The sequence below is a fragment of the Bidens hawaiensis genome, unplaced genomic scaffold (assembly GCF_021521415.1).
Source record: "Bidens hawaiensis isolate Kalapana, Puna unplaced genomic scaffold, B.hawaiensis_p1.1 tig00012889_1, whole genome shotgun sequence".
NCBI lineage: Eukaryota > Viridiplantae > Streptophyta > Magnoliopsida > Asterales > Asteraceae > Bidens > Bidens hawaiensis.
This window is the reverse complement of record NW_027492075.1, coordinates 479,169-489,718: the sequence shown is the minus strand read 5'-3', so window position 1 is coordinate 489,718 and position 10,550 is coordinate 479,169. Positions and strand designations below refer to the sequence as shown.

The following is a 10,550-nucleotide window of genomic DNA, read 5'->3' as shown; positions in this document are numbered from 1 at the left end:
CGTTATCTCCTATTCAAGAATCACATGTTGAACAACCTTCTTCGCCTATCCATTCCCAAACAGCTTCTCCTGTTCATGAACCATTGGATCTATCTTCACCATCCCAATCCCGTGACATTGAAACATTCCATATATCACCAACCCATTCTCCTGTACAACAACCATCATCTTTTCAACCATCTACTGAACCACATAACCAATATCCTCAAGCTGAGATCTATGCTGAACTACTTTCCAAGAAATTTACTCTTACATTGGATAACCAACAACTGAAAGATGAAAATACTGAATTACATTTGAAACTTGCAACAGCCCTAGCTGAAATTCAAGCCCTAAAATCACATGATGTAGTAGTTTAGAAGACCTAAGATGCACCAAAATAGGGGAGGTAAGTCTGCAATGGATTTGATTGGTGAAATTTATGAATCAAGTGAGAGTGAAAAAGTGGTTGAAGAAGGTAGGACTGCCTTGAACTTAATTGATGATACCTATGGCATGTCTGATAATGAGGAAGTTGATGATAAAACCTTAAAATCCATTGAGACTGAGGTTATGAGGAAGGTGAAATGGATAAAGAATTGGAAGATTTATTTAATGAAATTGACAATGTTGCTCCCACTGAAGAAGAAGAGAGTGCTGAAGCCCTAGAGAAAAGATAGAACAATGGGAAAGCACCAGTTACTGACTAAAATCCTGAGGAGCCTATAGTTTCTTTTGTGCCTACTTCTGGGGATCAATTTCTAAATGTGGATCCATCATCTATAAGGGCCAGGATTATAATGAGGGAGAGAATGAGAAAGACGTATGAACAAAACTTCCAGTACTTTGCTTTCACAGAGAAAGAAATTGAAGAGCAGAGGATTTTGCTAAAAGAAGCCAACTTGGCTAAGTAATTAAGGGAGGAAACTGAGCAAAGAGGAAAGGAAGAGATCCCTCAGGAAATTTTAGAAACTCGGTTTGATCTAAGGAAGGGAGAATATAGGAAACTTGATGACGATGTTGTCACACCCCAACCTAAGGTGGAAATGCCAGCGCGAACTGATTGTTCACAGCTCATAAGGTACTATGATACATTATAAAATATGAAAATATCTATTTAATTTATTTATTTCAAATTTCAAATAAAGTGCACAAGTTTCAAATATAGCAATAATAATCCCAAACTAAATAGTAGAGTAAATATTCTTTATTTTATTTCCTAATGTCTTTCTATGCGTTCTTCACCTTAGCTTCGAATCAACTGTTAACGTGCATATGCGTAGAAAATAAAGAGATTTTTCAACAACACATGTTGAGTGATATGATCACCAGTTTTCATGTACAATAATATATATATATATATATATATATATGTATGTATGTAAAATATAATAAATGATAAATACACAAACAAAATAATGTGAGTGATAATCAATCAAACCGTAAGCAAATAATGTGTTAATTGGTCGTTGCCTAGCGAATTGGGCATTGGCTACTATGACTACCATACAAATGTGATTATCGGTTGACCATGCCTCACGAACACGGTCTATGGCTACTAAGACGGCATATGATCATACTGACTTCTAGACTTCTGATGGAACTCTCTGAATGTGATAGAATATAAACACTCAAACAAGTAGCAATTAGCATTCAATTGAAATACACACAATAATTATGTTTGCGAGTTTATGTATACATATGATATAAAATATGAATTTGATACGCATATATCCCCAAAACATTTAAAAATAGTAAAAGAAAAGGGGAATGATATATCATCTTATTACTTAAGCGTGTGTGCGAGAGATACGAATAAAAACACGATTAAACGAACGAACCGTCCTTTAATGTGCTGACTGAGATAAACCAAACAAACCTAAAACTTATAGATAATAAAATATGATTAAAACCGAGAGCATATCCGCTAGAATTGATCCAAACGGATGTCTAGAACTCCGGTTATGAGATATTTGACGTTTAAGCGAGCTGGTACTGACCAGAATCCGAACAGCGATTCGGAAGTTGGATTTTGGTCAGTAGCCTTAAAATCTTGAAACAAAGATAAAAGTCTTCTGGACCGAAAGCCGGTTCTAACCAGAAGCATGAGAAATTGATTGGTCAATGTTGTTGACCGATTTGCCCATGAACGGGTCGGAGTCCAATTGACCACCGAGACTCCCTCAATCGGAAAACTTTATTGAGGGATCTTGTTCTACATATAAAAATATACAATACTTAAGAAGACAACTTACCCCGAAGATGAATAGAAGGATGAGAAAAACCATGGTCAAAGAGTTCTTGAACTTGAAAGTCAACGTAGCAATACGAACTTGATAAATTCTTGAAGAAGATGATGAAAGATGAGAGGGATTTCATGGGTTTTGTGAGGGTGGCTGGAAATTAGTAGTTTATAGGGTTTAGAGATGTGTTTTGATTAAGTATTATGGGTTATAACTTATTTATGAAGCAATTCACCCGATTAGGAAACGAAATAAGCTATTAATGAGAAAATCGGGTATAATAATTAACAAATTTAGGATTGGGCAACAACAAAATGAATTGGAATATTTTACAACATTAGTTGACATATCTTGGAGCTTAAGTTTCGTTAATTTAGTCGAAAATATGAAAGATTTGGCAAAATTAGTCCCTGTACTTTCATAAACACGATTTTTAGCCGTTTTACAAAGGTTTCTAAGGGCTATTTGGCATAATTGAAAGTTATGAAATTATAAAATAAGTTAAACCAAGTTAAATACCAATAAATACAAGTTTTAAATAGTTCGAAAGATCCAAATTACGTTCCTGAATCTGTTTAAACTTAAACGAATACAAATACGAAAAGTTCGAGATGTTGCATATGTGAAACCTGGTCTTTAAAAATCTAAATCTGATGATATTGCAGAAAAATCTGAATGTGTGAATAGACAAAGAGTATGGCTAGAAAGGGTAGTATCTTATGAAAGGAAGAAAACAAGAACAACTACCACTGTGCCTATAATTGATTAACCTTTATCTAATGAACCAATTAATCCATCACCATTAAGGTATTTTAGGTCTGGTGATAAGTTTGTATGTGATCATAATCCAACTACTATTCCCAAAGCCAAAAGGCAAAAATCTTCTGCAAAGAATACATTAAAAGGGAAAGTTCGGTTGAGAAAAGTTTTGAAGAAGAAAGCTGATGTTCCACAACAAGATGAACCTCAGATGAGTGCCTTAGATGACTTATCAGAAGATGTTGATGATGTTGATATTGAAGGAGAGCCTGATATTGAATCCAAATAGTTTGGCATTCCTAATTTTGAATAAGCATATTAAAAATATTCAAGAAAGATTGGATGAACTTAGAAGAAATGATCCAAGAATTCAAGCCTTGTTAAACGTTGGGATGCAATTTGATGAAATCAAGGATCTAAATGATGAGGACCTTGAATACTTTGTGAGAAAGAAGAATGAGCTTGAAGAGAAGAATGCAACATAAAGAAAAAATCTAGAAAGAAAAAGGAACTTTTTAATAAGTTGCAACTATGATCTAGATCATATGTATATAATGTCAAAAGATGAAGTGGAAATACACTTTAAGAGGGTTGTAAGAAGAACTATAGATGAAGGAGAGTTTCAAGCCAAACAATATTACAAGTCTAAAGCTGTAAAGAGAAATTTTGAAAAAGATAAACTAATCCTTCAAAAGATAATGTGGAGAGAAGAAGAGAGAAAGAAAAAGGAGTTTGAAAAGGCTGGGAAACAAAAGAAAGTTGTTAAAGAAAATGTTGAGAGGAGGATGAAGAAAGAAACTTTGAAGAAGAAGAAGAAGAAAGAGACTGAGGAATCCATCCTTTCAGATGACATGGCTGACAGAATGAAAAGACTTTTAATGAGTAGAGGTACATCTGGAGATGAGGGTGACAGACTTTCAAGAACTCAATTGAAAAATCTATTTGATTTGGAAGTGGAAAAATACAACAAGAGAATAAGTGAAACAAAGAAATCATTTGCTAAAAAGTCAAAACCTTCCTCATCTAAAATAGATAAAGGAAAGAAAATGACAAGAGATGAGCTGAGGAATATCAATAAAGATGATATATATGAAGAAGATGTTGAAAGTAAAAGGAAGAAAGAAAAGGTCCCCTATGATAAGAAAATGAGTGGCATGATAAACAAACTGGTTGAAAGGGGATCCAGATATAATAAATTGATGAAATTATCAAGAGAAGAGTTGGAAAAACTGTATGCTGATGATTGTAAGTTAGCTAGCTATGAACATGAAGTGATTGATGATCCTGCAAAAATTCAGGAGTACTAATAGAGCTTCAAAGAAAACATGTATTGTTAGAGGATTACTTGGATCATCATTATCAAGGCTATCTACCTCTAGATCTACAGTTCTAGTCACCAGAGCATCTTTGCATAGAGAACCAAGTCCTGAACCAAGAACAAATGAAGATTTACCTAAGGACTAGTTCTAGGATAATGATAAGGTGATTTGAAAATTGTAATGGGAAGTGGGAGAGAGAGGGTGGTAAAGTATAAAGAACATTTTAGAGACTTCACTGGTGAACAGCTATTAAAGCTAGCTAATCTACCACTGCACGACTATAAATACAAGTTCAGACTAGCTAGAGCTCAACAAAACCATTTGTCAAAATACTTGAGAAATCAATTCAGAAATGGTTTTCCCTTATATAATAGAAGAAGAAGATCATTTAAACCTTCAGTAGAAGAAAAGAAGAGAAGACAAAGAAGGACACTTTAACATACTGCTTCTAATTGGCTCCTCGCACTCCCAGATGAACAATAATGGAGGTTGTAAGCATGAGAAGGGAGATGCCAAGACCCAATGTTGTCGTGAGACCAGATGGGAGAATATTTGAAATAAGATATGTTCCAACAACAAAAAGTTTCCTTCTTCTTGGTTTGAGGAAACAACTGTTGGGGTGTAATCAAACATGACTCTGACCTATAATATCTGCATATTTTTGGTTCTTATGGAATGATTAAAATCTTCTCAACCTCCCCAGAATCTGCTAAGTATGAAACTCGAGCGAGCTTATGCACTTCGAGCATGAAGAATACTACCTCGAGCAAAATATCTTATCCGAGCAGGATATTCTTCAATAAGTGTCAAGTTTGAGCAAACTACACTCCATCGAGCAAGGTTAGTTCTTGTATCAAGCATTGTTTACTACCGAGCAACCCCTTGATATTACTTGCTTAAACTAAGTTCACGAGCAACTTAGTGGGTCGAGCACAGTTTGGAATAAAGAAGAATCTCAAGCATGCTGGTAAGGAGTTTGGGAAATTATACTAAGTGTTACTCCCAGCATGATTTAGCCTCGAGCATGTCTACAGTACCCCGAGTATACTTAGAATGTTCAAATAAACCTAAGTGAAGGATGAAGAGATTCGAGCAAGAACTTGCTTGCTCGTGGTAACATACCCGAGCAAAGTTTGGTGTGCTTGTGAATATTTGAAAGCTTGAAATATTCTAAGTATTGGTCTGCTCGAGTAAAGTCCCGAGCACACTCGAAAATTGCAAGGTCTAAGGAGCCCTTCTCGTACTGAAGAACTATGCTCAAAGACCTATTTACACTTGTGTTTTATTTTATTATGTTTTGTATTAGCTAATGATTAGGGTTTCTAGAATGAATGTCGGGTGGGCCTATAAATAGAATGTTTAGGTCACATTGTTAGGACACCTCTTTGCACACTTTTTCACCTGAGCACTTTATTGTAATTAGAGTCGACATTCCTCAAACCCTAATATTTCCTTGTACCTACTAATTATTCAATTAATGCAATGGGAATCTTTTAAGTTTAATTCGATCTTCGTTCTTTCCTACTTTAGCAACTCACTATATGTAGTTGATTCTGCCGGCTACATCTAGGGGTCTTCGTATTTTCTATTTCGTGTGTATGTATTCTTGTCTGATTTAGTATTAATCACGAAGCAGACGGTCCAGCTATCATAGGGTTTGTCTTTTAAAGCATCTTATGCCACTCTTCTGGCGGTTCAACCACAACCATCTTTTTTTCAAGAGTTTTTTTTTTTCCTCAAACTGAAGGACTTGAACTATTTCTTCAATCATTGCACTGTATGTATCTTCCAGCTGGTGCTTTTGTTACCCATCATCCTCAACCCGACTCCTTTGGTGGTTCCAGCACGCCTGTGGCTAGATGTGGGCAAAATAGTTGTTAACCGAACTGGTTTGAAACTGATTATGAAGAAACCGGTTTGAACCCTACCACACGCTCATTCTATATTTTCTCCGTAGTTGATGATAGTAGGCACAGTACAAATAATCTATGCAGCTTCAACATCTTCTGACCAAAGATTCGAAACCGGTTTATAATTCTCTCCACTAAAATCGATCAACCAAACCGGTTTATAATTCTTCCCATGACCGGTGCCCCCTTGATGTCAAGTTTGCGAAGTTTCATTTTAACTCGATTTGGGTTTTTTTTTTTTAAATTAAAAATGCATTTGTTCTAGCATGTGCTAGACGGAAGGAATAAAAGCAAGACTTTATTTTGTCCCTCCCTCTGATCGACGGCTGCAATTTCAATTTTCAACCCCTCTACTGACGGTAACAATTATTATTATTATTATTATTATTCATGCTTTCGAATTAGATCTGTATAATTATATACTCTGCTCATTTGATCTGTTAATGCATATCTGAATCAGTAACTGTAAACGATGCATTTGCAGGTGCTTCGACCGGACGAGGTTAATTTCAGGTGTTGGTGTATTATACTCGTGCTGATATCATTATGTGAGTTATTTGTGTTTTCATTTCTTTAATTACTTCATAAACCTAAACTACTTATTGATGTGAAGTATTAGTTAGGGCTGTAAACCAACTCAACTGAACCAAACAAAATGAACACCCACAACGTTTTATTTTATTTGACTTGGCTAACAAAGAATCATCGTTGTCAACGGTTCGGTCTGACTGCCAAGTTGTGTTGGCTTTTTTAGTTGGGAAATGCCATAAAATAGTAATCAAGTTTCAAAACTGTTTCAGCTAAGTCACTCATGCAAATTTTCCCCAAATCGGTCACTAAATTTTCAAATCGAGTCTCAGCGATTTTTCTGTGCATCAAGAAAGAAATGGAGGATAAGACGTGCGGGTCGGAATTTGCAATATATGTAGTTAAATTTAAAATATTAAAAAAACGTTAATTATTTTAAAATTTAAAAATAAATAATAAAATTCACATCACCACTCAACGTCAGCATAAAAAAAAGGAAAATTGGAAATAAATTATCCCACCTTTTGTGTATTGGCCGATAATAATCTCACCTTTAAAAATCACTAGCAACAGTCCCACCTTTTAACTATTTTTGTCTCACTGGTCCTCCGTTAAAAAATACTTAACGTCGTTATGTTTTTTCCCTAGTTTCAAACCGATGTTTTAGGACTTTTGATCGGAAGAAGGATACGAGTCGACCGATGTAAACTTATCTCGAAATGGTGATCCAAACGACGAAACAATGTTTCAATTCGGGTGCTTGAATTTCCAATTAACAAAAATTAAGCCATTTGAATCACCGTTTCGAGATAAGTTTTACATCAGTCGACTCATATCGTTCTTCTGATCAAAAGCCCTAAAACATCGGTTTGAAATTAGGGAAAAACATAACGACGTTAAGTATTTTTTAACGAAGGACCAGTGAGACAAAAATAGTTAAAAGGTGGGACCGTTGCTAGTGATTTTTAAAGGTGGGATTATTATCGACCAATACACAAAAGGTGGGATTATTTATTTTCAATTTTCCTAAAAAAATGATAAAAAGACTTCCTATGTGAAACAAAAAATTCTAAGAAAAACCATGTTAAAGCCTTTAATTTAATAAAACATGAAAGTTGAGTCACTTAATTGGAACAATTTTTAAATCTGAGTAACCTAATTGGAACACTTTTGAATCTTGTTTACTACTCTATGAAATTGCCCCCTTTTTAATGTTTATATTCATAGGTTAATTTGCATATAAATTAATCACGTAATAATACTTATATATGTATTTTGTAGTTGATAATTTTGTCTAAATCTATATGATAATGATAAGATTAGAAAAGTTATCAACAAATATTAAAAACTTAATATAAAGGACGTGAACCAATGTAAACGGACACAAAAGGACGAACATGGCCTCTGTTTGTGTTTGTTCGTTTAGTTAATCGAAAAAAATTCTTTGTTCATGTTCGTAATGTATTTCTCGCCAAAGAGTTCATGAACGGTTTTTCATTCGTTTATAGCCGTAGTATTAGTAAAATTTAGACAGTTAGAAAATGCTGCAATATTTAGTTGTTAAAATCAGGCTCAAATTTATGAATATGAACCCTAAATGTTTTCTTAGATTGGTTATTGAAAGGCTCAAAACCTAATGTAGTTATTGTGGTGTGAATATAACTTTACTTTGTAGTCTTTTGTCTTGTTTAGATGAATGATTTGATGGCTAAAGCATATGCCATTGTTTTATGTTTGAGCTTCCATTGATAAGTACCTTTGTTTCTTCATTTAAGGTCGGATGAGTAACCGGTTGACCAGAAGAAGTACTTTGAAGAGTTATGCAAGCCTAAGTGTGTTAGAGCTTGGCTTGACTATCAGGTGTTCTTATGTACTAAATTTTGCAAAGTTCATGTTTACTTACATTTTGATTTTGATTTTACATGTGTATTCATTCTCTTTGTTCTTGTCCTTTTCATTGGTTATCAATTCTCATCATCTTGACTGCCTTTGACTGCATGGCTGTCAATTTTTTAATTGCGGTGTGTCTTCTCATGTTTAACATCAGGTCTTAAGAGTGAAATTTAAAGGAGATATAATAACAAATAAGACAGGGAATGAATGCAATGCAATAATATGTAGAGATATTTCTTGGTATCTCCATACAATAACACTGACAAAATATATAGTTATGCGCTAAATGTCCATTATAGTTTAGATAACTTGCATGCTCTGTTGACTAAACATTGACCTCAATTTTAACTTTTGCGATATGCATGTCGAAATGAGCGGGTCTGATAGCAAATTTAAGAAATAGTGATTTAATATGGGCGGATCTGATATCGGGTCAAAACAGGTATATATAAATATGGGTCGCAAAGAATAAGCTCCCTTGATTAATGCACTTTTGGAATTCCTCTATAAACAATCAGTTTGTCAAACATAACAAAAAATTATATTGTTTCGATTGAATTATACCGTCTGGGCGATGCTTGGCCTTGTATCTTTTAAGATAAAATTTTCTTCCGATTTGACCAGTTTTATCATTCAGAGATGAAACATAACAGGAGTTTATCCGTTTATAAGTAACTGGATCGAAATTGCCATAACCATTAATAATAGTTACCTTTGGACCCATGCACTTTACACAGTCCTTTTATGTACTATGTACTAAATTTGAAATATATAATGCTTATTTTGAATAACTTAAATAGCAAAATTCTTATTCTGTTGTTAGGTGTAATCAATATAATCTATGCTTTGAATAACTTCAACTAAATTGCCATAACCGGTTTTGATCTTTACTTACAAGATTTCCTCTATTCTGTTGTTAGGTGTAATCAAGGTATTTGGATATTATTCTCTACTTTTTTTTTTATGTTTCTAAGTATTCCAATATAATCTGCAGGGTTGTGTGAAAAGGGTTCAGGCTGATGAAACGGGCCACAAACATTGCACTGGACAATACTTTGATTATTGGCGCTGCGTTGACAAATGTGTAAGTTTATTCTCTTGTGTATTTCCCTTTTTTCTCTAATCAATTGCAAGTTTGGTGAAATCCCATTTTGATACTTTGTTTCTAAAACGACTCAGTTCAACCTGAGGCTATTCTGACCAGAAACTGTTATTGACCGCCACCCACCTCGCTTGTTTTGCCTAGTTCTGTTCAAAAAGTCTGCCTTGCTCGAAAAAAGTTTTTAAAAACTTCGCTCAAAGTCGGCTTGGTTGTAAATGAGCAGAGCTGAGCCAAGCGGGCTTTAGTCTGTAAACAAGTCGATCCCTAGCCAAAATCGGCTCAGCTTGTGGCTTGCTTGTTACATGCCATATGTGTGTATTTAGAATTTAGGCATGTGGCATTTTTGAATGAAAATCAATAAAAATATTATTGAGAATTCTTGTTAGGCTCGTTTAGACGTTTAAAAATAAAGCCCAATTTTTAATATATATAGTTTTAAGGGAAAAGTAAAAATGTAAAGGGAGACAAAAATAAGAAGTGTGAGAAGGATTTGTGGCAACACAAAAAACCTCTCAGAAAAATTTTTTGAAAAAAAATAATAAAAAAATCATAACTCAAAATATAAATAAAAAACAAAAAAATTTAAAAAACCAAAATGTTTCCCCCGTCATTCCCGTTCTAAAAAAATGACGAAAAGAAGCAATGCGGAGAGAAAAAATAGACAATGATGAAAATTAACAAAAGACACAATGATAAATAAAAAAAGACAATATGTCGCAAAATATAACACAATACCGAACAAAATATAACACAATGTTGAGTAATAACACAATATCAAGAAAAAAAGACACAAAGTCAAGGAAAAAAGACGCGATCA

The 10,550-nt window shown here is 34.1% G+C and overlaps 1 pseudogene; it reads left to right on the top strand.

Annotated features, from left to right (window-relative positions):
- The first annotated feature begins 8,526 nt into the window (after nucleotides 1-8,526).
- On the top strand, nucleotides 8,527-9,754 carry LOC143542494 (cytochrome b-c1 complex subunit 6-2, mitochondrial pseudogene; annotated as a pseudogene).
- The last annotated feature ends 796 nt before the right edge of the window (nucleotides 9,755-10,550 follow it).